Source organism: Motacilla alba, chromosome 4A, assembly GCF_015832195.1.
Source record: "Motacilla alba alba isolate MOTALB_02 chromosome 4A, Motacilla_alba_V1.0_pri, whole genome shotgun sequence".
Classification (NCBI taxonomy): domain Eukaryota; kingdom Metazoa; phylum Chordata; class Aves; order Passeriformes; family Motacillidae; genus Motacilla; species Motacilla alba.
The window spans coordinates 1,330,971-1,357,443 of NC_052045.1; positions in this window are offsets into that span (position 1 = coordinate 1,330,971).

The window sequence follows — 26,473 nt, forward strand, 5'->3', positions numbered from 1 at the left end:
CTAGAGGTGCCTGCTGTGCTGAGGAGCCACACGCCTGCCCTGCCAGATCTGACTTACCCACACTGTCAGGAGGATCCATGGTGAATTACTGACTCATGTGAATTAGGGAGAGAAGAACCAGGCTTGCCAGATGTGCTTTTTTCACATATTTTGACAATTATAGTTCAGCTTAATCATTTATGATAATACTTCATAATGTTCTAGCAAATGCTCTGGAGTATACTTTGCAAAAAATAATGAAGTCTTAAGTAACATGGCAACTCACTCAGCTTTTAAATCTTTGCTGAGAAGCAGGAGGAAGCAGCCAGTGTTTTGTGCAGATTATGGAGAGTTATTGTAGTGAAATTAGGAACACTTCCATTATTGCTTCCCCATCAGGTTCTTAAGCATTTACTACTGTAAAACCACCGTGGTTCTGCAGCAACAAGGCACCCTCAAATGAGATCAAATCAGAGCAGAGCTGCAGAGCCCAGGAGCAATGCTATTAAAGAGAAACATGGGGTTACACAATAGAAACCATGGGAAAGGACTAACAGTTCCTGTGTCTGCATTCAGCTCTGTACTCTTAATTCTCATTGCAAGTCAGCTGTCAAAGTCCTACGTAACAACCTTCTAATCACAGCTTTGCTCAGCTAAAGCTGCAAGCTATCATAGGAGTGCTTCTTTTACTTAAAAAAAATCATTCTAATTGAAATTTTCCATCTGACTCCTTTATCACAACTTCTGGCCAGGGTTGGAGAAGCACCAGAAAATGAATCATGTGATCTGGCAGAGCTCAATCAGGGCACCCACAAAAGTTGATAAAGCACCTAAACATCTTGTGTCAGTAACACTGACACTGCCTCAGCTGTGAGAAATGGCAACAGCTGAACAGTGCCTGTACCTAATTTCAAGGAAATTAAGGAAGCCAGTGGCATTCACAGAAAATTCCCATTTCCCAACTTCCTTGTTTTGCTGATTGGCAGCAGTTGCCATTATAGCATAAGGTGGAAAACAGGAACAACTTGCACAGATCTCTCATATGTTTCACATTCTGTGAGTGTTTAGGTGGAAGGAGTTATTGTTCCAAGGCTCAGGGAGAGGTAACAGAGCATTCACTGCAGATGCAAGTCTGAGGCACTCTCCATTTCGTAACATCAGAATCCCTCCAAATGTTGTGCCAATGGAGACAGTAAACTGACAAGAAATGTAGATCAATGTTCTTTAAACATTTCAGCTTTTCTGATAAGCAAACATTTCAGTCTGTGTAATATTGTCAAACTGCAGCTGCAGAGAATTTTGAAGAGGCTCCTATGTGCGCTTTAAATATTCCTATTCCTTTCTACCAGAAAATGTTCTCAAGAGAGCAGAACGCCAACACAATCCTGTTCTCAGAGCCTCCTTCCCTGTGCTGAGCGTGGCAGAGTCCCAGAGAGCTCCTGCACCCCAGAGCCTCTGCCTGAACCAGCACTCACAGGGACATCATCTGCCCTGGATTTGTGCACAAAAAAAAACTTAAATGACATTGCAGGGAGAGAGAGAGGGGATTTGGCAAAGCAGGCAGAAGGCTACAGGCATTACACTGCCATTAAATTAGCATTTAATCTTTCCTTCACAAGATGCAGCATTTTCCTGAGAAATGTGATCTTTGCTAGATACCAGACTCAGGGATCTGTCAAATAATCAAAAAGCTGATTTCCTACCACAGAAAAATCTTTCCATGAAATAAGGCTTTTTGAATGACACACAGAGAAATTACAGGAAGGTAGTGAATGCTTCTTGTATGATGGGAAGAAACATTCTAAAGAGCTCAGACTAAAAAGTAAAATGTTAAAACTAAGAAGATTTTATATACATCTGAAGGAATTTGTATAAAATTGAGTCTCCATCATTAAAATTGAGTCCAAAAGGTGTAAGGAGATAAACATACTCAAGTCCTGATGGCCTCAGGAAAGCGTCTCACGTAATGACAGAGGAAAAGTGATTTGGACAATCAGGTCCACGTTCTGCACGTGCACAGCAAATTCCAAAGGCAGGAAACAACTTTCCATGCAAGAGGTGTTTTTGTAGCATTCTTTCCACATCAACCAGTAAAGCTCTCAAACTCCTCACAGCTAGGAAAACAAGAAAAAGTTCTGTAAAAATAAACAGTGATTCTGTACCCACTTCAGCATTTTTCTTTGTAGCTTTCTCCTTTCTTTTTACTTTTGTTACCAAACCCAGGAATGAAGAACAAAAAGCGTGTCTTAGGCAGTTTCTGGATGTGGCAGCAATGACTATTGGCCTTCCAACATGCACCATTTTACAGCTCTGTTTGGTGAGAAAAATGAATCTGTACTTGTGAGCCACCAGGCAGAGGTGTTCTCCAGATGGCAGAAACTTCCTCTACTTAGGAGATAAAATACAAGAAAACAAATAACAAGATCTTTATAAACTTCCAGAAGGCAGAAAATAGTAACGTGGCTTTCTAATCACTTTGCAATGCCTATCAAGATTTTGGCTGTGGCTTGTGGCTTTGCCAAGTAAAAAGCTTCACCCAGCTGACTCATCCTTACTCTTCACAATAGCCAAGATTCGTTATCTAAAGTAAAGGCAGGAATAAGAGCAGGAACTAGAAAAGTGAATTTTCGTGTCATATTTCAAAGAGATTGAGCTCTGCAGGTTTTACAAACACTTCAAGGGAATTTGAGTTACAGTGTTTGAGCTCATTACAAGAGCTCAAAATCGAAGAAGATCAGAAATGCCAAGAAAAAACAAAAGATATGTCTAGCATCTTCCAGAAAATCAACTCATCTCTATGATTTTACATCAACATATAAAATGGTAGTAACAAAAGAGTCAAAAACCTTTGCATCAAGTTGGTTCTAAAAAGTGACATTAAAACATGGTGTGTGCCTGTGGGTTTGTGAAAGCAGAGCCTCCACATCGACACAAAAGCTGAGCTAGGCAGCCTTCCCAGCCCACGGGGCAAAGAGAACAGCACTGCTTGAAGAGAGTCTCTTGTCTCTCCTTCCAGGGGCTTTGTGATGTCACTGTGACAGTGCCATTTTGGTGATGTCACTTTGACAGTGATATTTGTGATGGCACTAGTCCAGATATTTTTGTGATGTCATAATTCCAGTGCCATTTTTGTGATGTCACTGTGCCAGTGCCACTTTTGTGATGTCACCATTCCAACACCATTTTGGTGATGTTACTGTGCCAGTGATATTTGTGATGTCACTGTGCCAGTGCCACTTTTGTGATGTCACCATTCCAACACCATTTTTGGGATATGACTGTGCAAGTGATATTTGTGATGTCACTGTGCCAGTGATATTTGTGATGTCACTGTGCCAGTGATATTTGTGATGTCACCATTCCAACACCAGTTTTGGGATATGACTGTGCCAGTGATATTTGTGATGTCACTGTGCCAGTGCCATTATTTTGATGTCTCTGCTCCAGTACCATTTTTGTGATGCCATTATTCCAGTGCCATTGTTGTGATGTCTCTGCTCCAGTACCATTTTTGTGAGGCCATTATTCCAGTGCCATTGTTGTGATGTCACTATGCCAGTGCCACACCCCTGCTCACGGTGTCCCTTGGGGTCACTGCTCCCCCTGCATTCCCCTTTTCCCCTCAGCCTTCAGCTGCCCTGGGATGGGGAGGCTGCTCCTGGCAGCTCCCAGTTCCAGTTGGACACTGAGGAATGGATCCCTGAGGGGAGCTGTGAGGCAGGTACAGCTCAGCACGTTCCCAATAATGTTCAACATCTTTCATCTCCAAACAGTGACGTTTCAGAGCACAGTGAGCACAGCCATGAGACTGAACCAACACCAAAAGTTAAAGAAAAGGAGCATTTCCTGAGCTGCCTACTGTGCTCTGTGCACCCCTGACACATGGCAGAGCTCCTGGTGGGACTTTATACCCTGGTACAGCCACAGGCTGCCACGGGAAGCAGGGGAGGAAGGCAGCTTGCACACCAAGGTACAAAGTGATACAGGCTTATCCAATAGTTCAACACGAGGAAAAAGCCTCCGAGGTCTTATCTTGTATTGATTCAGCTCTTCACACAACCGTTAGAGCAAAAATCTCTCTTCCTCTCTGGACAAAAAATAAAATAAATAAAAATCAAGCAATCTTACAGCATAGAGATGTTTTGTTCCAGACAGTATTTACTTCTCTACAGGATTAAGCAGGCATCTATTCTCAAGGAGCACAGGGGATAACCTGGATTAAGTTTGTTGCTTCTCCTAGTGAGAAATAACTTGTTTGCCAAATATTTTTGAAGTAACTGTGACATCCAGAAAGTCTACTTGAATTGGGGAAGCAGAGAAAAGTGTAGTAAAGAAAAAAGCTTGGGAAGCAAACATGCCATCAAGAAAAATAATGTACTGAATAGCTATATGGCAATATTGGTATATATCTGTCTGACTTCCTCTGGAAAAATACACCAGGGGCCCATAGCTGGGGAGAAGGGAAAACAACATCCAGCAGAACAATAAGAGATCCTGAAGGAAACATATAAAATAAAAAAGAGCTATAAACACTTAGCAAGATAGTAACAATTGTTTCCTCCAAACTTAGCACCTCATTTGGTAACAAAAAAAAGATTCCCAGCAAAGTGAAATCCACATGATTTGCTGCCCTAATTCAGACTATCCATCCTCTTGCAAAATCCTTACACCCACCCAAGGATGCTCTCCTGTGGTTTGGAGAGTTTGACACCTACAGCAGCTCCTGGCTGGGAGCAGAAGGCTTTCAGGCCAGAGGGGAGGGAGGAACAAAGCCATGGCTGTGCTGTGACCTCACAGAGAATGGACAAACCTTTGCACTGTCCTGAACAAGCAGCTCAAGCTAAAGCAGAACAGGTTTTGTTGATGCAAGCAAAGCCACTGACACCATGGCATGGAAGGAAGAAATCCAGCCCTGCAGAGACCCTGTGAGCTGCTGGAGCAGGGAGGGACCCAGGGCTCTGCAGGTGACACCCAGGACTGGGTGACAGCCACAGCCCATCGCTGGTTCAGCTCACGTCCTGCATGCTCTGAACACCTGCTGAAGGCAAGCTGCAGATGTTCAGGAAGCTCTTGGCTGTGAGAGACAGATCCAAAAGCCCAGCTCAACAAGAAGACTGCTATTTTACAGAAATGTTCTAGCCAGGCACAGGCAGGTAGAGAGATCTTTGAGGTCCACATAGCATGGAATGGTCACAGATGTGCCCCATGGTCGAGGAGGGCAGTTCATGTTCACAAACGCCTGCAAATTTCTAGCAACAAGTCCACTGCAGTGAATCACAGGAGGAACAAATATTTAAACAGTGAGAAACATTATCTTGTTATTCCTGTTTGATGCCACGACGAAAATGACAACTATTAAACCTACACATTTGTTCTTCTCTTGTTCTAAGGGTCTGAAAGGGGACAACTTCTGTGAAGCTGTGACAGCACTTAGGAAATGGAAAGTACATGCTGATAACAGCAACTGACCCCCTCCCCCAGTGACAGATGGACAAATCTGTGCTAGCAGAGAGGTTTTGTTCTTCCTGTGCAAAGCCAAACCAGACTCAGCCACAGACGTGGCAGCAACAGCGTGAGCAGCACTCCCACTTGACTGCTGAGCATCCTTGAGAAACTATTAATTAGTTACAAAGTTTAAATAGGCACCTTCCACTGGTCTCTTCAAGAAACCACGTTATTCATCTCAATTAAGTGGAACCCCACAGAATGGCTGTGGGGAGTTCAAAATAACACCAACTTTTTCAGAAGCCTCTTTTCTTGTTTTACTGCTTTCACTTCTTTTGTTAATTGCCTAATTCCACCTTCTCCTGACTGCAGTCCCCTTGGGAGGTAAAGACCACTTAGCTATTTATTCACACAAGCAATGGGGCTTTGAAATAAAAAAACCGTGCTCACATTTTCAGACATCTGACAAATGAGACTAATTCATTAGTAATTAAAAAGTATGGCGTTCTAAATGCTCATCTTCTTGGCACACTGGCAGGGGGAGGGAGGGAAACAGCAGCTTTGGAGAATGGGGTTGGCAGATGTGGATGTGCTTGTGAGGAAGGTGAAATTCTCACAGGTTCCTCCTCCCACCTCCCTGTCCTGCCACCTTCATCTGCAGCGACTGGAGCTCCCCTGGGACTTGAATTCCATGGCTGCTGACAGGGAGAAGGATTTTCAGGCTGCTCTGTTACCATCCCTGAAAAGCCAGAGTGGCTGGCAGTCCATCCCCTGAACATCACCCCTGTGCCTCTGAAGAAGGCTCCAGGTGCAGGGAACATGGCTGGGACCAGGAAACTCACCTGCTCTAATACAGTATTTACATTCCAATTTTGATAAAGATCTCAAAACTACACCTAGACGAGAATAAACATCTGTTACAGAGTACTCTGCCCTACTGACTTCCAGAAAAATCTGTTATTGCCCAGAAAAAACAGCAGCACTTTGAAAGCCTCAGCTTCTGGAGTCGTTTTAGGATTTTTTGTTAAGTAATCACTTCTTTCACAGATGTAAAACAAAGTTAGGAAAGTTTTAACTCTACAAGTAACAGGCTTAAAAATTAGAAAAAAAAATTTCTGTAAAAAAATTAGCACATTGATCTTATTTTGACTTGCAGTTGGTAATTCTGCATTTCACTGGATTCACACTAACAACAGTTGGCTTCACCTTTCATCCTCTCTCTCATATTCAGTATTTTCCTATCTCAAGACGTACTGCCATGTTTAATTTGGATTTTCTGTGCCAGATCTGTATTTCTATTATTATGCCTTCAAGTTTCTTTTCTAATGTATCATTTTTGCATATGCTGACTGAAACAATAATTGAAGTATGCTGGTTTTTACAAGGAAGGAGGAGAATTTTCAGTCCTAACTGGAGGCAGAGGTGCTACAGTCAAAAGAATTCCTTTGGATTCCTTCCACTGTTTAAAATGTATCCAGAGTAAGAGTTCTGCTCCACAGCAACTTCAGAGTACACCAGGAGCTGTCCTTGCCCATCACCACCACCCTTATTTACCCGTCTGAAGGCTCCCAATGACCAACTCCCACTTTGGGAATGTCTTGCCAAGACTCAAGCTTCTGCTTTAGCAGAATTTCTTTTTCCCTGAGTTTCTCCCTGCAGTTTTAATGCCATAAATACCATCTGCAGCTGCTGAGATGCACAGGGGATGCTGAGCTGTGCATTCCCCCTTCCAGAGGAACCTCAGGCCTGGGCACACGCCCAGGTGACCGAGGCACTCAGCCAGCCCAGGACAGTCCCTGGCCTTTCCCTGTCCCCCACAGGATCTGCTCTGCTCTCTTGAGCTCCTCTGGGACTCTGAGACCACAAAGGCTTTGGGTTCTTTCACCCAGAGACCTGCACCCTCACCCCAGTATCACAGCTGGCAGGAGCAGTGCCCCAAACTGGGGCCAAGGTTGGACCCAGCCACATCCAAGCTCCCCCAAGGATTTCAGAGCACCAGAGGGTCCTTTCTGCACCTGGACCCCTTTAACCAGCTGTGTCTGGAGCTCCCCCCCTCCACCCAGGACACAAATAGAACACTCTTCAGCTATGGTGTTCAGTTCATTGTTAACCATGCAAATCCAAACTCAACAAAATCCCCGTTTTTTAAATTATTAATTAGCAAACGACAGCATAAGTGGTTTTGTATTGAGTATAAACCTCTGAAATCAATGAAGCTGTTTTACATGAAAGAAATGTATTATTTTAAACACCTTAATAGTGTCAGGAGACTTGCATCAACATTAATCTCAGGCAGGGAACATATTCAAAAATACAGCTCTCATTGGGTACAGGACTCATTAATACTTTGTAATAAATATGATGTGCTGAGATAAGCACCCAAGCTCACCAATTTCTGGTCTTTTCTGAATTCTTCTCAGCTATAATTAACCCAGCAGCAAATTTGGGCCCTTCTAGGGCAGAGGTCTGTGAACTCTGCGCTTCAACCTTGAGTGCAATTATTGTCTGGGCAAAGGGGACACTGTAACAGCAGGTTTGAAACCTCAGTTATTAGGGCTTGATCCTGAAATTGGCTTACTATTTTAAGGAGATGAGCAGAATGGCAGCTGATGCTGCTAACTGCGTGTGACATCATCTCACCTGCTGGAGAATTGTCCTCATTGTGTGAAGGCAGAATGACAACCCAGCACTGACCAGCTCTGCAATGAACTGCTGCTCTGCTGGGCCTGGAGACCGGGACACTGAGGAGCTATGGAACTCTGATCAGGAATGCCAGTCCCCACAACAGAGCAGCTTCAAACACCAAGCACAGAGCCAGTGAAAGGGGCTCCTCCGTGCTGGGGTGGATCTGCTTCTCTGGGTCAGGGGACCTCTGTGTCCAGACATGCTGAGAGGAATTGTGAAGTCACTTCCTCCAGCGAGGTCTGGAACATCTTAAAAGCAAATCAGCACCTGAGCCCTTTCCTGAGGAACACCTCACGCTGTGCCTGGAGCCACTCTGTTGCCATATTTGCCCTTTGCTTGTGCCCCAAAACAGAAGCACATCAACAGCATGGGGAGTGTCCCACTCAGGTGCAAAAGGGAGATGTTGCTATGAAACAACCACCAGTCTGCTCTGAAAATAAAACACCTCCAAAAGACCCTGCAAGGCAAGCTGTAGAGCCTGGCAGCAGAATCAGGGGCTAAAATCAGACTCCAAATGCCATTTCAGAGAGCCTACATCTACCTCAAAGTGACCTAAAATGCCTGAAACCATAAACAAAACCCAGTTCACAAAAACACAGGTTTTTACTCTTCCTATTATGGACTCATCAAAGGAAATTAAAAGCTTCCAAATGCTTTTTCCAGATTCTAATGGAATATCTAATTGTTTAGGAGGAAGCAGTTTTGCATTGCAATAATAGCTGGCATAAAAGAATTCAAGTCAGAAATGGCAACAGGATCTTCCTGGGGAAAAGTCTGTACCTTTGGAGCATACTTCCCTTCAGCACAACAAAAGCCCAGATGTGGGACCTTCAAACACAGGGCATTATTGTCTCAGGGCAAAGGACACAGTTATTCAGAGCTCCTCTGGGTTTTTGTTAACAGGATAAAAAAAAAACTTTTTCATTTTGACCTCAAATTTCTTGTGCTTGCTGCGTATTCTTCTGTCTCTTGTTTTGAATATTTATATTATTCTGAGTAATTGCATGCTGGCAGTTTTCATAATCACTAATTGCACTAGATGACTCTTGTGATCACAAATAAAACATTTGGGAGGGAATAAATGAATGGAACCATCCTCAGAATCAATAACTGCTGAAGTCTTCCTACATACAGATAAATCTTTTTTTGTGCACAGAATAAGTTATCCAATATTTTCATCTTCATTGTTGATGCAGAAGCAAACTTTTTTGTTCATTCTTGTATTTAGCATTGTGTCAGATTTCTCAGTGTCTCTCATGTACAACACTTTGAACTGGCAGAGAAAATAATCCATTAGTGTTGGATGCAGCCCTGTCTCTGGATAATGGAAACTTACAAAATAAATTAAAGGGATTGAAATTAAAACAGTACACCGAAAAATAAAAAATAAAAGGACAGCAGCACTGCATTTCTTTGTTGGTGTTGGTTTTGAAATGATTCATAATTCAATTAGTACAGATCACAAGTTTGTTGATTTGCTAAAGAGAGCTCTCCAGGGCATAAAAATATTTATATAATAATTGGAACAGCAAATAAAATTCATAAACAAAAATAATTTAAATTATAACTGAAAAATTATTATGCTTTAAAATATAAATCAGAAGTGTCAGGAGAAAAATCCCTTAAGGAAATATCTCCAGTCTAAACAAAACCTACAAGCCCAAGCAGCCTGAGCTTTCCCTGGTCAAGGTGCCTGAGTTACAATGATTGATCTCCAGTGTGCACACACAGAGCCCCTGTCCTGCTTTACAGCTCGGCCTCCTGCTGCCAAACTAACTGGGACTTCTGCAGAGGGCTGGGAATTACACCACTTATCCAGTGGTAATCAAAGTTAAAATTGGGCAACAAAAATTCCACAGAGTCAGGTTGAGACAGACCGCCCCAGACAGACTGGACCTTCATGGCCACAGGCAGCAGCAGGAATTGGCTTTTCAGCTTCCCCCAGTGCCTGACAGGCCCAGGGCTCCCAAAATGCCATTGCTGGCCACGCAGGGGCTCCCAAAATGCCATTGCTGGCCACGCAGGGGCTCCCAAAATGCCATCGCTGGCCACGCAGGGGCTCCCAAAATGCCATCGCTGGCCACGCAGGGGCTCCCAAAATGCCATCGCTGGCCACGCAGGGGCTCCCAAAATGCCATCGCTGGCCACGCAGGGAGTGCATCAAACTCAGAGGTTCAGGGTTCCCAAAATGCCATTGCTGGCCATGCAAGGGCCCCCAAAATGCCACTGCTGGCCATGCAAGGAGTGCATCAAACTCAGAGTGCAGGCATGGAAAAGCTCTGCCCTGTCCACCTCCACAACTGCACTCCACAAATGAAGGAACAACTGGAAACACTGACTGGGATCAGATATTTCATGTTACTCTGGTCCAAAGGACTGCCACCTGAGGAATTCAGATTTTCTGAAGGGGCCCATGGTAATTAGTGACAGCAAAGGGGGAAGGTGCAGCTTCTCCTCGCCCTGAAATAACCACGGGCAGTTCCAGGATTGCTCCTGGTGCTCGTGAACGTGATCACCTGCAGGCAATCAGATACAACCCTCCTGATCAAATCCACACTCCTGATCCAAATCAAAATGCAAATGTAAACTCGCTCGTCTGCCACCCGGAGTCATAAACAGCCACACAATTCCCTGTCTGGAGCAGCAATGATCTGCAATTAACAAATGAGAGCTGAATCACTTTCTCCCAGGTATTTATGCACGGGTTTCAGTGCCACACGCCCTCCCCTCATCTCACACCCAGATCTAAATGCTCCATCATGGTATATTTAGTGACACATGGACAAAATGCAAATGTGAAATTTAAAGTTATATAAATTAAATGATGATCTCCTCAGCAGTGGGACCTGGGAGAAGCTGAAGCTCCCATCAAGTACAGAAATAAGAGATCTGTTTCAAGATGCGTTCAGCAGCTGCAGCTTCCATCTGGATAACAAAGCACCTACTAGAAATAAATAAATGCACAATTTCCGCAGAGCTCTTCTAGAAACCTGCCACTGCAGTTCATGTTCCTTAGGCATGTTTAGCCCAGCCACCCAAAGTAACTGGGACTTCTGCAGAGGGCTGGGAATTACACCACTTATCCAGTGGATAATGAAAATTAAAATTAAGCAAAAAAATTTCCACAGAGTCAGGTTGAGACAGACTGGAATTTATAAGCAAATGATTAGAAATGATTAAACAATGGAGCTTAGCTTTAAATGGTGTGAAATTACTTCAGGACCAGCAGAACTTCATTACTTTCTCTGTTTGTGCATAATGGATTTTTTGGGGTATAATTTCTCTCTTGAAAAGCTCCATAATATTAAAATGTTTTTGATTAACTAGTCAAGAAGCAAAGCAAACAACAGACATTTTTATATACTGGTATCCAAATAACTCAGGAGAATAACTGGGAGCACAACAAAAACTGAACGGAGCCAGAAATGCCTTGTAAATATTACAGTAGATGCTTCTGCCAAAACATTGTCAACCAGTACAGATTGCACAGTGCCATAATTACAGTAGATGACATTAAATTATTATAAATTAACAGTTTATAGCACAAAGTCATGCATTATGTATTTTATTAAGTAGCTACACAAGTGTGTGAAATGAAGAACTGTGAAATAGTGTAAAAAAGTGATTGATCTCAACTTTCTCTACCACACAAATCACAAGCTCATTTTTTTCCCCAAGGTTTAAACTCAACACATGTTCTTAGGCAAGAATTGTTGGGAGTGGGGAGAAACGTGTTAAAGCCTAGAATTGCATTTCTGCAGCTCCATCCAGACATTTCAGTGCCCGTGAGAGCCAGCCCCAGGTCCCATTTCAGCCCCAGCAGTGAGGATTATCTGCTGTAGGTGAGCACACACATCTGGGCTCGGTGTGTGCATCCATGTGAGAAGCACATTTGTGCCCAGCTGAAACTGATCTCAGGCACAGCAACCAATTTCAAACTCAGTTCTCCTAAATTTGTTGTCACTTCTGTGAACCAGGCAGGAGCAGAGCGGTGCTTTGGAGATGCATTAAGTGCTCTGAGTTTCCAGAATCAAACCTCAGGCCAGCAGAGGCACTCCCAGGAATTAACTGGGCTGTATTTCTCCTCGTCTCAGCTGACAGACTCTTGCAAGGAAGGTTTTACATCAAGACAGACACTGCTTTCCTTTAGAGCATCTCTGTATTTTGGCAACGCTTGAGAACATATTTTGGATCAAGCCAAGACACAAAAATGCCAGTTGTTTATTTTACAGTTTAACATGGCCTAATCTATTTTCTACTTGCAAACATTCACCATTTCTGGTCAACCTCACTTCTAAAAATGACTGCTTTAATTCTGTTACAGTGGATTCAGTCTCTGATTAATCTATTAGAGATATTACTAATATAACTTTGATTTATGAGATATAAATACATCTGTTACATATCAGTCAGTGAATTTATCCAACAGAAGTTATCTTGCAGAGGAAACGTGCCTTTCCCCAAGGAGCACTCGTGCACAGGCACAGGAGTTGTTACATTTAGGAAACAAATCTGTGACTTGCCATTTCCTTCCTGCATCAATCTGGTTTATTGGGGATTAGAAAAGGTCCCGTGTGCCATGGCACACACACGGCAAGAACCTGCCCTGCACAGAGCCCACAGCATTCCAGATCTGCCAAAGGAGACACCTGGGGAAAGCTGCAGGGGGAGATCTCCCAGGGAACCACCAGAGTCCCATCAAACACAGGAACCCCAACTCATAAATGCAAATTATTTGAGATTTTGGAAGTGTTCCAATTGCCTGTTGCTGTTTTTGTCACTCAGGCCTAGGAAGGTTTTGCTTCACCTCGGCCAAACAGCAAATTATTGCAAAGAACAGATAAATGAACAATAATGGCAGGTGATGAATTACAATCCCAGAGTTAACAGAGCAGCTACACCCAGGCTCCTGTCACAGGACATAACTCCAGCTCACAGAACATTTTGCCATAATCCTACTCCATTTATCAGCAACAGTAGTCACTACATGGAAAAATACACATTTCCTACCTACAAGAAATGAAGGCTGTTTGCTCATTTTCATGGAACATGACACTGCAGAGAGGAATTAGTGGCACAAAACACTTCAGAGAAGTGGAAATCCTACTACACAAAACACAGCTCCTAAGACACAAAAACATTCATGCAAATAAGTCCCTGAAGATCTGTGTCCACCTACAATCATAATTTATAGAACATGAGTACACAAAGAACCTCAGAAAACCTTTCCCTACTTCAACCCAAACTATTTTTCAAGCTGCTCACACAACTCCAGATCATCATAACCAAACAGGAGCTTAAAAACCATAGACCTCAGAAAATAGCTAAAACTCTTTAATTTCACACCTCTGTTTTACCAAATAGTTCCACAAAAGATCTTGGGCAGAGCACATGCAGAAGTGCTCACCTGTTAGTGTTTTATTCCTTCCCAAAGTGCTCAGGCTGAAATGCTCCTCCCAGCTGAGGGTGTTTGTAAACTGACTCTGCTCTGGCCACTTGAACACCCCTGAAATCCCTGGTTTTGGGGAGACCAGAGACATGCTTTTCCTTGGCATGAAAGGTTCCACAATCAGGTTTTGGGCAGCAAATCCAATCTACAGTGCTCTGGGAACTGCAGCCTTTCCCACAGGTCAGCGAGGTCCCTGAAGCAGGCAGGAGAATTCTCACCTGGGAGATGCCAGGGGAAGGGGAAGCCAGCCCTGGAACCCAGCAGGGCTCCTGTGGCAGCTCCAGATTGGGCAGCAATCAGCCCAGGCAGCAATCTCTGCACTGACTGGCACTAACAGAACACAATACACGAGCAGATAAAATGGAAGGAACACCAAGGAGCTCTCCAGTTTGCACTAAAACTCAGCACCATTTTCTTTTCATCACCTTTTCTTAGTGTTTGATTTCTTTCCTAATGACAGCATAATGCACACTGACACCTTTTCATTTCCACATCATCAGAACTTCCCTAAAGGCTCACACTGAAATCTCACGGCAATAATCACAGAGGAATCAAATTAACATCCTAATGAATTCTCCATGGACTTGTGCCCCTCTGTGTTTTCCCCATTCTAATCTCCTGTCATAATGGCACCTTAACTGGGTCCCCACAGATTCCTACCAAAATGCTGATGAGCCAGTTCACGTGACACTGCACTGCACTCATCTGAGCAGAGAGGAAGAGGCATTGGAGAAGAACAGAGACCGGAAGGGAACCACTAGATACAGTTATGATATCTGGTTTGCTGCTCTGTTTTGGTTTTTTTCCCCATATTATCCCCAAAGAAGTTGGTCTGAAAAAAGCTACCAGGAAGCCCCCTCCAAAATTGTTATTATTTAAAACAGTCACCTGGAAAACTGTCAAGCCCTGCAGCACAAGAGTGCGTGCCAGAGCTGCTCAGAGAGAAGACCCTGCATTTCTGACCACACAGGGCTCTCACAGTCAGTGCCTTTATTCGTGAAGAAACACAAACTCTTTGACCGCACCAGCCCATTTCTGTGGCCACAGGGGCTGCTCAAACACCACCGGATTGTAAAGAGCATTCCGTTATCATCTTATTGCAAAAGTTTCCTACCTTCTTGGTGATTCCTCACGGGCAGCTCCTCACAGCAGCGACTCCCTCTTCTTCACAGGACAAACAGCACCAAAGCCCCAAACCCGCCCTTTTATAGCACTCCCCTCATTGGACACAGCTGAGGCTTGTTAAGGGCAGGCCTGCTCCTAATCTGGGTAATTAGCACAGCTGCAGCTCCTTAGGGGTGAGATTGCCTCCTGCACTACCTGTGCTTTCTTACATTCCCTGCCCCCACTGCATTTTACTCAAAGTATTCAAAGTTTTAAAAAAAACTCTGCTGGTAGCAAAAGTATTGTTTTAATGATAACACCTGAAAAAATCCTTCTTTATGGGATGAATCTGTGGAACTCTCCTGCCTGGACAGTCCTAAGCCACAACACACCAAATCCTACAGAGCATGAATGCAACGGCAAATCTCCAAATGTGCTGATGCTATTTGGCCCTAAGTATTATTTGCAGAGACATTCTTCACATAAATATTTCATTTTGCTGTCTATACACACAGCTTTTAGCATACTGATTGTCTTAATGTCAGCTCAGGCCTCTAGGTGCTTTTGCAGTGCGAGCCACAGATGCACTGAAAGCTGGAAAAATATTTATTATGAATAATTTGCGGCAAGTTTTACGATTTGTTTTGAAACCAACTGTTCCCAAAGACTCACAATTCAGAGCTGTTTGACAAACAGTGAAATAATACCAGTGAATAAGTCCCTGGACATTATTCCAGTGTGGGCTGAGACCATGACCAGTTTGGAGAGGGGCTGGGGCAGAGGACAGGAGGTAAGGGAAACAGGAGAGATTTCAAAGTGATCTTTCCTTTCTTTACTCTGTTGCCTTGAAAAAAGAAAAAAAAAATCCTTTCTTCTCTCTTCTACCATTTGTATTTAGTCCAAAAGCAAGCCAAATTCAGGGCAAGGGTTAAAAGGAGTTAAGGGTTCATTCACCTTTGACTCCATGAGTGAAGATGCTTAATTATTACAGGTAACATGGCTCTTGGTCTGAAGTCATTTCTGCTTTCTGCTGCCATATTTTAGTAGAAATCCTTAAAGGTAACATTAAAAATACTGTGGTGCCTGTTGCTCCTCAAGCACAAAATCTGATCTCTGCTCGTGACCACAGCAGCTCTTCTGTGCAGCTGCAGTTCCACAACTGGGATGGCACCAACACAATTCCATCAGTGCAGCTGAAGGGTAGGCAGAGAGAAGCACAGAACACAGACAGGAAGGCTCTGCTGTGATTGGAGTTTTTGCTTGTTTTCATTATATATTTGTTATTTCTTTTGGGTTGGAGGTTTAAAGGAAAAGCGAGAACACCTCTGTCCACAGGCTGGCTGGGGTATGAAACTCGCCCCTGCGAGGATTGTTGCTGCATCACAGGAACTGAACTCTGCTGAAATGTCACCAACATGTTGTCATGATTAATACAGTGACTGAATTGAATCAGATTTGCAACTGGAAAAGGCAGAACTCCTGTTTCCAGCCTTGGAACATTCACTGTGCTATCACTGCTGCTAATGCTGCTAAGTCTCATTTATAAAACAAAATTTGTTTGTTTCTTTAATGAACATATGGGAATTTAATTATAACAAAGCTGATGCACACAAAAATTTTCAAAGAGCATTACATATACAGCAAGAAGTGTACTCAGTTTCAGCTCCCCAGTTCTGCATACAGTGACATCAGATGAATTTGTATTCCATTTCTGAACTCAGACATATGCATCACAATTTCTTGTAATCAAGATATATAAAGGTTACAACCATCTGCTTCTCAGACTGCCTTGCTAAGTTATAAGACAAACCCAAGTTTTGAATTTTCATTGCATTTAAAGGGCTGATTTATTGATATTTGGGAAAAAGAAAAGAACCCACCCCAAAAACAACAAAGGTCAAATCAATAGCTAAGAACAGCTATAATGGTGTTTGTGGTGAAGTGAAAACATGACTGATAAGGTTGGAAAGCTCAGTACTTGAATATTCTCTTACACCTGTGTTCCTGGGAAGGCTTCTTCCTGCTGTGGAATTGGCTCAGCACTGCTCTTAACCTCTGCAAGACCCAACTCAAGAAAACAAAGCAAAGCAAGTCTGCAGCAAAAGCACAAAAAATGAACTATTAAAAAAAGAACTATTAAAATGAAACCCCTTCTCTGAAGAACCAGTTAAAAGGAGAGCAAACCGATGTAAATCATTAACTGGGGTCATGCAGAATCAGCTCTCTCGTTAAAACGTGGCAATTAAGAAAGCAGAAAATGCCACATGAAAGGCAACCTGCGTTCCTCCCTTTGCAAAGTGCTCCCATGATATACTTTTTAAAGAATAATTACATAATTGGCCCATATGCTGCACGGAATACAATTGGACCTTGATTTTGCTTCTGATTCCTGATTGCTGCCACAGTTAGCACTGGCAGCTCGGTGATTGAAATGTTCCTCAGACAGACAGAACACAAATGTGTACTTCTCTGAGTAACACATTTTGTTGCTAATTATTTGCCTTATGTCAGTTGATAATTTAGGATATACAGAGGACACATTTCCCAATTAATCTCCCAGAACCCTGAAGCGTGATTTTCTCTTGTATACAACAGCTGGCATTTTCAACTACAGAAACTAAAGCAGGAATACAAAGTCCCTCCAAGATACCTTGAAAACAGTAATATTGAGCATTGAAACTCCCTGTTACTAAAAACAAATCATTTCCAACCCAAATAATGCAGTTTTAGATTAATGAAAGGGATGGACCAACGAGGAATGAGCACTCCCTTCTCAAGAGCAGTGGAATTTGTGCTTTGAGAGGATCACAACTCTGAGGCTGAAGGGTTTTACAAACCTGAAAGGTTTCCAGCTACACCAGGCACGACATCCACGATGGCCAGAGATAAGATTTCTAAAGCACTAAGTAGTCACACCTCTAAAAAGTGGCTACTTTTGGTATTTGCTGCTAAAACTGATGAAGAGGGATGAGAAAAACTATGGGGTGTGAAGAGGATTTATGCAGCTTTCTCTAAGCAAAACTCAGCCAATTTCCTTGTCTGTAAGTAGTCATTTTTGCTAGATCTAGCCAGGTTTTACCTCCAAGTGTCAATTTGATGAAGCCAGTCTGAAAATGGTTTTTATCAGCTTTATAATAGAATTTCTAGTCAGGGGCAGAAAGGTGTACACACATTTTCACTTACTACAGATCAGCCTGAAACACTGAATTTCAGATTTTGTGTCCCTTTACTTCAGGCCAACACCACGATTCTGAGTTTTCCACATCTCCCTGGAGTGTATCAGACTCCCAGCTGGTCTGGAGGTGTCTCAGCCTTTCCTGTGTGGTTCTGTTTGAGGGTCCCCAGGACGAGGGAAGAGATGAGAATCTTGACTCCATGTTTCAGAAGGTTGATTTATTATATTATGATCTATTATGATTATATTATGATTATATATATTATTATATTATGATATATATGATATTAAAAATGCTATACTAAAACTATACTAAAGAATAGAGAGAGAGGATTCATCAGAAGGCTGGAAAGGAACAGAAAGGAATGATAACAAAAGCTCCTGACTGAGCAGAGCCTCGACACAGCTGGACCAATGATTGGTCATCAAGCAGAAACAATTCCTGTGAGACCAATCCAAGACGCCCCTGTTGGTAAATCCTCCCCAGACCACATTCCACACCACCAGATGGTTACAGTTCACATTTCCTCTCTGAGGCTTCTCAGGAGAAAAAAATCCTGGCAAAGGGATTTCCATGAAATATCACAGTGACACCGTGGAACGTGGCCACTTTCCCCAGTGCCTCCCGGTGCCTGGGACAGGCTGTGCCCCGGGGACAAAGCAAGGCTCGTGCTCCTCGTGGGAGCTGGGAAGGAGCAGATCCAGGGAGAGAGCGAGCACCCAAACTCCTGCACCCGTGGCTGAGGAACCCTGACCTCTGGCCATTGCAATGCTGATACTCTTCCCCCCTTTTCACAGGTAGGAAAAGAGTTGTGGGAAGAGATTTGCACGGCCCTTGATTTGAAAAAACCCAACATTGCTCTGGCTCAATTTACACCTCAGAATCCAAATGTGACGCTCAAATACACTGCATGTGCCTCAAGGTCTTCAGATGCAGATCCAGCCTATCAGGGGTGCTACCAACGCTGGAATTTCAGCAGACAGACAGTTTAGTTTTATCTCAGATTATTTATTTCTTTCCCATCTCCTGTTTTAAAGTCTGGCAACCTGACCTTTTTTTTTTTTAATTAATTTATTCTGTTGCTATGGTGACAGCTCAGGGGTCAATCAGCAGCAGAAGAGGAAGGAACACCTTCCTGTAGGCAGCTGCAGAAAGGCAACATTCTCTAGGTGCAACAATTAAGAAATTGGATTCATTTTGAGGAAATTAATACATACCCTCACAGTAAGAAGTCCAAATGATGTTTAACTCCCTACAACATTTATTTCTGTCATCAGAGTGCACGTGGCTAAGGAAATGCAACCGTCTGAACCAAGCACTTGGATGCAGGGTCTCTCCCAGGCCTGGGGAGAGGAGACTGCTGTGGAGGAGATGGGACAGGGCAGGTGAAATTTTCAATTGCTTTTGCTCCACTTCTGTCCCATTTTAGTAGGTGTGTAGTGGGGGAATGCCTGGAACTCCAATAAAATAGTGGGATGGCTGCTGGCTGAGCCAGCTGTGAACACCAAGAAGTCTTTCCATCAATCCAACGGCCCCATTCATGAAGGGCTCCAGAGCAAGGCTGAATTGGAAACCCCCAGAAATGGGCCAGGCCAGCAAGGGCAGAGCTGTGGCTGGAGGATGATGCTGTCATGGGGCAGGCTGAGACCTCTCCCTCCTGCCCAGCACTTCATTCCACTGCCGTCCCCTTTTCACTGCACTGTTTTGGATCAGGAGAAGACACAACATTGAACTCAGCCAACAGCTCTCAACACTCCAGCAGATTTTCTCCACTGGATCATTTACTTTTAGTACTCACCATTAGAGGAAATCCAGCAAAATATTGAATAAAAGTTTAATACTTCTATTTTTTGTATTTTGAGACCCAAGTTTTGCACTTCTCTCACGACCTTAAGTTTAATGCATTTTTCCTTATATTTAAATATTTTACCATTCTTATTCTTGCAGATATCCTGAAGAAATAATCTGACTTGTTTGCACTATTCTTTATGCTCACCCACTAATCATTTTCTTTTGCTTTATTAATTCAATTTAATTAAGTTACAATATCATTACTGCTAACAATTTCTGAAACATTTCAAATTTCTCTGTTAAATGATTCCCTATATATTACATGGATACTTAAAATACTTAAAATCTTAGTGCATTTTAATATTCCCTCAACATCAGCTGCTTCACAACCAAACTTTTGTTTCTTTCTTTCCTCTTAACGTGTCTGTTCAGATAATATTGTTATCACTAGTTCCTACATGCTCCTTTATTTATGAGACTTGTCTTTTTCACAGGATTAGCTCTCAAATAGCCATGGATTGTTCCACAAATTCTCTCACTAAGGAATGCAGTATTGTCATCCAAAAATATATCTGAAATGATAGAGTTATCACCATCAAAATCTCCAGAATAAAATTCCCCCACGATCAAAGTTCTGGCTCTCTTGCAGCCTTTTTTTCTTCTAAATCAGCAATGCATTTTGCTATCTGCTTTTCCTAACTGCCCTCCAGGGTTTTAGTAACTGGATTGCTTTATTGTTCTTATCTATGAAAGCCTTCTATGTATCAGCCAAAACACAGAGTGATTTCACTGCAACTGCCCCACACCAGCACCAAAACATTCCCTTGCTTCTTCTTGTCCATCCCACAACAGATTTTATGGTTTTCAATGTTAAATTTTTAGTGATTTTTCTTCCTGGAGAAGCTCTGATTTCTGTTTAGCAGACTGCATTTGGTATGGCCCTCTGGACAGAACGAGGTGATTTTCCCCTTCACTTCTTCATTAATTCTAACAGGTTAAGCATTAAGGTTGGGCTGTATCTTTATTTTTCCTTCACATCTAGCCTAGAACTGTGAGCTCCATAACTCACACCAGCCAGCTGTGTCCCCTCAGGACCCCTGGGTGCCTCTGACCAGCAGAGCCACCAATGTCCCTTCCCTCAGGAATGCCAAATCCCTCAAACCCTGAGCCTGCAGGGTCATCTCCATCCTTCATCCTTCAACCCCACCAGGGAAGGACTCCAGGCAGAGACTGAGATGAGGATGAGGATGAAGGCACTGCCAAGGACTCTGGAAACTGCAGCTATTGGAGCAGTGGAGGGAATGCAAAGGGAATAAACTGCTCCAGGATGCTCCCCCAGGAGCAGCAGCACTTTGATTCCAGGGCATGGTGAGCACGGGAGCTGCTGTGCTGGAGGCTGATGGAAACACAGCACAGAGGGTGAAAACCCCAGCTGGTGCTCCACATGACCTCAGCACAGGGGATGTGCCACGGCTCCGGGTGTAAAGAGTTGCCTTTGCTGCTGGTTTTATCACAAAATGTGCCCCTTCAAGCCTTTTGTGGGGTGAGGAAGGTCCCTGGGGGATGGAGAGCTCACCCCTCTTGCCAGCCAACGGAACCCCCAAAACATGGGATGTACAAAGGAACCAGCCACTCCTTTGAGCCTTGTCCTGCTCAATCACTAAATCCTGCAGATTAATTTCCACCATCAACGTGAACATGCTCAGCAGAGCCAAATCCCACGGAAATATCATCCCATGTGCTTTGCTGTGCTCCTCAACGTGCTTCAGCTGCGGGGAGACAAGAACTTGTGCACCCAAGTACATTAATTTTTAAAGGGATGTCTGAGGGATGGCAGGATTTGGGCTTGGCTTATTTCTGAAAAGCAGCTGTGCTGCAAAATCCAAGACCAAAATTCTGAAGATGAACATCCAGAGAGCACAAAACTGTGTGACAGTGGAAGAAGCCAAGCAAGGACAGATGAGAGAATTTTCTACTGGCTCCCAGTATGAAGAATCAACTTTTTCACCTTATCTGCTGTGAAATTAATCAGATTTTCACATTATGGTAGTACAAAGAGCTACCACCTGTGTAATTTCCTGAGCTCACTGGATTTTCTTTTGTCTGGCACCTTCTGTGCTGCCCAGTGTCATTCCTGTTTTGTTCATAGGCTTTGACAGTGTGAGTACATTTTCTCTCCAGAGCAGACAGCCCCCAGCTGTAGCTTTCCACATTGTGAAGCTGACACCACACAAATCAAGATGTGCCTTAAACTTGTCCTTGAAGTGCCTCACTTCCCTCCTGACCCCTCAGCTATTCGCTACAATTTTATACCAAACAAAAAGAGGGGGATTTCTAGCACCTTCCCAGTGTGTCCAACCCACAAAGAAATCAAAATAAATGAATCTACAGGAGAACCACTACAATAATATTTAATCACACCCTCAGAATTCTGCTGTCAAAATCTTCTCCCACAAATATTCAGGTATATAAGGAGAGTAAACACAGAAACACCTGAGATCTTGATGCAATAACTAGATATTCTTCAAAATTTTCCAACTGCATAGAGAAGCAGCAACTAAAGAGGATTTTGTAAAAAGTTATTTCTGTTTGAAGTTCATTGATTCTCCTTCTGGATACTTTTATTTCACCAGGCAGTAGTTTTGGAGTAGTTTTACTATTGATCATCATCTGACACAGCAGGCTGCTGAGGAAGAAGTCAAACTAGCTACAACTAATGAGAGCAAAACTCCCCAGCACAGGTCCAGCAATGTCTAAATGTTGTGGTTAAAAGTTTACAAAGACCCAATCAGACTCATTATCCAGGCAGTATCCCATCCAATTGCTAAAGAGAGAGAATTTCACCCAGTGTTCATATGCACACCTACTACATGAATAAATTCTGGAGAGAAGAAAATAAATAAAAAGAACTGTGCAAAGGATCCTCCTTTTTACGTGATGTACTTCTTCCCACCCACAGTAAATGCAACACCTTCCTTCTCTGGACAATTAGCAATGTCCTGTATTAAATTAACTATTTGAGAGCAACTGAAGGCACGGATGACTGCTTCCACGTACTTTCAATCGATGTGAAACTGTTTCTAAATTGAAGCTTATTTCCCCTTTCCTGGTACTTTTTCTCCCCCTAGTTCTTCAGCATTTCATCTGTTTGTCAAATGTGTTTTGGATCTTACTATTTCCTTCCTTTCCAGTGAAAATCTAATTAATTCCTGCAGGACTCAATTAAGAGTTTGAGTGCAAATCATGCTGCAGAGCGAGACGAGGAGGGCTGGAGCAGTGCCCAGCTGATCAGCAGGGTCACTGCCCCACCCCTGAGCCCACCAACAGAGAGGGGAGGCTGCTCCCAAAGCTCCGTGTCCTTCACAAGCACCCAGGGCAGCTCTTGGGCTGCCTGAGCGCAATAAAAGCGTTCTTGAGGCTCCCCTGGGCTTTAGGGGAGCTCAGTGATGCCACAGGGGTGGCCCGTGACCTCAGTAACTGCCCTGGGATGAACAATGTGCCTCTCAGCATCCCCACAGCCAGGGCTTGGCTTGGCTTTGTCCCTCCTGGCGCCCCAGCCCTGCTGGCTGTGCTGAGCAGGGAGCGTGGCAGGGCACAAGTGTCCTGAGGGGGTGGCTGCTGCCAGCCTGAGGCATTCCCATCCTCAGGACAGCACCACAACTTCCTTTCCAACAGCATCCTCTGGAGTCTCCCCCTGCTCAGGCAGCTTCCTATCTTGCCTGTTCACAGATGAGGTAATTTTAAAGATATTTATCCAGAAACACGGGAGGCTCCTGACATCAGGCCAGAGAGCACCACGTTTGTTAATTTGCTTTTTGCTGTTGCAACAGTAATGAAATTTACAGAAATCTGTCAAAATACAGAGCTAAGTAAATATGACTTTAAATATTAAAACATCAAGATTGCACAGATGAACATTTTGAGACTTTTAGCATCACAATATTGGCAGAGACAAGGACCATCTTCTGAGAACCAGCTAATTAGCAAAAAAGAGCATGATTAGAAGTGGTCCTAAGAAATTTTTTTCCCGTGGATTTTAAAGAAAACAATGTTGTCAAAGAGAGTTGGGCTTCTCAAGAGCTTGAGAAGAGTCAAGTAAGTGGAATAGAAGATGGAAAGACAGAAATTGAACTTTCTAAAAGCCTGAATAGACAAGCCTAATCAAAGGAGATAAAATCTTACAGACCAGAGTAGAAATATTTGAGAACTAGATCCAAGATGAAATCCTCAGGCTACGTGGGCTCCCATATGATCTGGGAAAGAAAGAGCTGGTTAATTTTCTTGAAAATTGGATTGCAAAAGCTTAACAGCTTGCAGTTGAAGATGACCCACTTTGCGTTGAAGAGGCAGACAAAAACCTTTAAAATTATAAAAGAAGAGGGAAAAAGGAGAAAAAGAAAGAAATCCTGAGTAGGAGGCAGGAGGGTGCTTGGCCTCTGAGATCAGAGATGCGAGGGAAGGATCCTCCTCAAGGCAGCCCATGAGGACAGTTACCTTATCTAATACACTTCAAATTCCCTTCGTTTCCCTTTATTTCTTGTCCTTTCTGCCTCCCAACAGCAGAGATTCAAACCAGCCCTGCCAAAGAAGTGAGGGGCCATTTCCACTCGTGTCTCACAGGAAAGGAGGTTTCCCATCTGTTTCCCAGACAAGCCTGGGAAGAGCAGGACGTGCAGGCCTGTGGCAGAAAATGCACACCTGCCTCAGCACCTCCTGGGCTTCCAAAGACATCCAGAGCTCTACAGCCCTGAAAACTCCCAGCAGAGGACATAATGGTATTCATGAGACTTCAGAAATGAGTTTTAAATCTCTTCGAGAAAAATACCTCATTGACTAAAAACTTCCCAGTCAGCTCCAGGTTTGGCTCTTCACCACCGAATATCAGATGGTATCAAATAACAGGCAAACATCACACTTAGAACTTGGTGATGACCACAAGTGTCCTGATTCTTACAGACCTGCACCCGTTCAGCAGCTCTGAGGACAAAGCCGGGATATTTAGCCACCCATATGAAAACTGAAACAAGCAAATCACTCTGACCTTTCTTCCATCAAACAGCAACCAGCAGACAATTTTTTCTCCTTTTTTTCCCTTCCAAACTCAACGCTAGTCCTCCCAAATCACACAAAACTCCCAAGCCCACAGCCTTTCAGGAGCTTTTTCAAACAAGTTCTGCATTCGACACCTGCTGGAATGAAGCAAAGAATCCTTTGAGACTGCGCCACGCTGGACTGAAGATCCACACAAATCTGCATTATTACCTGAATTTCTGCTGCTATTAGAGAGACAGAAAGATAGAACTGTAACTTTTTATAGATAACTCTGGGAATTTCACACTTCAAGGGTTTCCCTCATATCAATTTTCTAATTCGCTTCCACTTAGATAAATGAACACGGGATTATGCAACACCTCACAGCTGAACAGCTGCCTCCAAATTTTAATTAAAAACATTCCAGACATTATGAGTTTTCAAACTTGCCAAACCCAGGTTTTCTGTGGTTCTGCCTGTTTGTTTGTTGATCTGCTCTAGGTGCCATTCTCAATTGTTATTTGTAGATAATTTCCCCCCCACGTACCACATTATTCCATTTCTTCAGAGATGGACTGACACTGTCAATTTAAATCACTGTTTATCCCATGGTCTCAGTTTTAAGATGCATAATTGACCTACAGCTGGAATAGTCAATGCCCAGATTTCTTTGCCAGTCCTATATAAATATACAGTCTGATTTACCACACGGAGGTTTTTATTTAAGTGAAACATGTTGTTTCTCACTGTGAATGTAATGAAGGGAAAAAGAGAAGATAATTCAGCTTGAATGCATAATTAGAGAGCTACTTCAATGAATTTTGAAAAGATTCTCAGACTTCTTTTGGGCTTTTTTTTTTTTATTTCTTTTTAAAATGCTTTTAAAGATTTTTGAAATGGTTAGTTGGAGAACATTGGCCTGCATTGAAAAATATAAAGTGCAGTGCATAATCTAAGGAACACAGCATTTGTGATAACTATTTGAATTTTTGTTTTTAGACTGCCAAATCAAGTGTGTTTTAAAGTAGTCTCTTGTGAGTGTATGTAATGAAATAAATTCTATTTCAGCAGGTAATTTTTCAGGTGATCTGCTTGCAGCAAAACAAAATGCTCAGCTAAAAGGATAACAGAAAACCTACCTTGCTATTTACATTTTTTAAGAAATGAGTATTATTATGGTTAGAATCGAGGGATTTCTTTATTGGTGACTGAAAAAACAAGGTAGTGCCAGATTTCTTTTGCTCAGACAATGCTGCATCAGGAACCTCCTGCAACATCCCTTAATTGTGTGACTGCCAGGGTTAGAATCCTGGGTTTGACCCAGGGCTTTCCTCTACCTTCCAGGCTGACATTGCCACCCCACAACCAGCAAGAACCCCAACTCCATCTACAGAGTGATACACAGAAAGAATAAAGTAACTTTTAAGCTGAATAAAGAATAAAATAACTTTTAAACTGAGGAGAACTTCTAGATGCCTCAGTGCTTGGAAGTGCCCCATACCCTCGGGTATAAATTTTTAATCCAGTTCACCAAGATCTCGCCACTCCTCACATCTACTTTTCATGCCATGATATTTTATTTCCTACATGTTTGACAAAGTTACTCCCGGGATAAAGTTTGGGTCAGAATGACAGGAATTCACATCTTTTTGTCTCTACCTCAATTTCTGCTCAGATGTATTTGTATTCTGCACCACCAACAGCTTCACAGTCCTTCCTGAACTCCCCTAGCAAAGCTGTTCCTCCTAAACCCCCTGCATGAAATGTACTTTCAGTTCAATCACTTAGAGCAAGTTCCTCCAGAGCAAATCAG